Raw genomic sequence first — 2,518 nt, forward strand, 5'->3', positions numbered from 1 at the left:
ATGATGAAAAAACATTTAAAAATTAGAATATATTTTTAAAATAGGCATAAAGAATTATATAATTCTTATGTTTACACATAAATCCAGAAATCTAATCATATACAACCTTGTAGCAGGACAGTCCCACAACATTCCTTTTCCTGTCTCCTGCCTTCATTCAGGACATATGAGAACTTGTACTGTAATGTCATGTAACTCAGTAGTATCCCAAATTTTCTGATCAAGGAGATTGTGGGGCTAAAGAGGAAGGTGATCGATGATGTAGAGTGTGCCTAAGGAGAGTCACATGGAGAGAAAATATTCTCTCAGGCTTTCACAGAGAGCACACTGGTCAAGCAATGGCTGTGACTCATCCACATGGCTGACACTGACAAAGGATCTACAATATGAGGTACAGGATCTCAAGATAAATCCTGAGGGGATTTCACTGACCTTATCAGACCCAAAAGCTACAACTTTTGTTGCATAGGTCTTGCTTTATCTTGGTCTTAACCAACCGCAGAAAAGTATAAAAACGAAGTATAAGAAGTAAAGCCATGCTGTTATGTTGAGCTGTAGGGGACTCTTGTCAATAATTTCTGACACTGCCAGTCAAGAGGGAGACCCAGTACTATTATGGACTACTGGACTCTTTTAGAATATTTTGCTGAGTTAACACACCTATAATATTCAAATGACAGAACTAAACAAAAAAGGGGATACAAATGAATGTCCATTTTATATCTGTGTATTCAAAATGGTTAGGATAGATATATAGTTACATTTTCTTAATGAATAGAGGGATTTGTTGTAATAGTGTTTGTAAATAGGATGTCATGTCTGCATCTTGTACAGCAAATAACCACTAGGAAGAGAGTATGCAATGTGTTAATTATTGGAACTGTCCTACCAGTTTGATTTGAAACTGTCTCATTGCTATTTGTTTCTCAATAAAATTATGGAAAAAAAAAGATGCTGAGGGAATTCAGAGCGGGAAGTGGACGGGAGAAGTGTGGTGGCCTGTCGGTCACGGGATGGTGTCCAGTAGGGTTGGTTAGAGGGATCTGCAGTTTTCCTGAAGCGCGGTCTTTGGCAAATCATTTTACTTTCTTGAATCTCCTTTTCCTTCCCTGTAAGGTGAAGCAACCTGTTCCTTTTCCAAGGCCCTTCCTGATTCTAAATTCTGTGATTCTGTGATTCTGTGACACTGAGGAAAATGGTTTCAACCAAGAAGTGGGAGCAAGAAGCAAGCAGAACACAAGGGAAGCACTTAGGGCAAAGAGGAATGAGGAGAAAGTTAATTATTGATCTTGTCACTACTGTTTATTCCTAGAGGTACAAACTCCAAAGCAGAAGCAGGGCAACTTGCACCAACAGATAAGCAAGCAAAAGCAACTTAAAGCCGCAAACCAGCTTCCCTTTAAACACAAGATTCATCTCATCAGGAGCTCGTGTGCTTGCCGCATCCTCAGGGAGACCCAGCAGGTTTGGAAAATTGCCCGATAAAAATACCGCGTTATGCTGCACATGTTCCAGCACAGCCCTGGTCATGTCAGTATTTCGATGCCTCGTGGGTCCTTTTCTTTCTCCTTAACATTGTCGGAAGGCTGCTTGACTCAGATCTATCAGCCACCCCACCCGCGCTCGCCCCGAAGTTGTGAGGGGGTGGGGAGAGTGAAGACAGGGCACTGATCTCAGAGGAAACGCACGCCCCATCCTGTGTTCTCTGGCGGAAAGGAGAAGTTTGAGTGTTCCCCAGTGAAAGCACAGGTGAAGACCCCTTCAGACGCCTTCTGTGCAGAGGGAGAGGTCGCGCCCTGCAGAACAGGGGGCGCTCATCGGAAGGACCTTTGCTCTCGACCCATCTCTGTCCTTGAAGAGACCTTTTAACTTGTATCTGTGGACTCTCGCGGCACCCTGGTGTGTCGACCACAGGGACTCACATCTTATTTTGAGGCCGGCTCCCTGGCTGTCACTTTCACTACAGTCAAACCCCTCCTTTCTTGAGAATGACCTAGAGGTGACCCTCCAAAGGAGACAGCGTGTCTCTGATGTTTGGCTCGAGATCACTGTACTGCAAAAACAGCGAAGAAAGGAGAGATGGAGAGAGAAGGCAAGCCCGTGGGAGTCTCTGGCGAGCTACCCAGGGCTAGAAGACCAGAGCTGCGTGAGTCAGTTTCCGCGCTATTCATGAAAAAAGCGACGAGGAAAGGGGAGGTGTGCAGTTAAAGCAAGTCTGTGGGAACCGTTAGCTTCTTCAAAACCAACTAATAAGTGGATTTGAAAATACAGACAGACTTTGGGGAACTCTGCTTACGGGAACCCTAGGAAGAGAATAGCTTGGGCTTGAGTCCTCAATAGAAGCATCCAGAGGAAGTGAAGTCGTTCCTACTGTCTCATCTGGGCAAGGCAAGAAAATATATCGGTCCTCTGTATAAAAACGTGCGGATTCATCCGCACAAGCGCACGTCTGCTGTCTTCAGGCAAGGCATCTATTTCACATGTAAAATGATTCCAAGTCATTCAGAGCAGGGACTCT

The sequence above is a fragment of the Octodon degus genome, unplaced genomic scaffold, assembly GCF_000260255.1.
Source record: "Octodon degus isolate 3935 unplaced genomic scaffold, OctDeg1.0 scaffold00119, whole genome shotgun sequence".
Lineage (NCBI taxonomy): Eukaryota > Metazoa > Chordata > Mammalia > Rodentia > Octodontidae > Octodon > Octodon degus.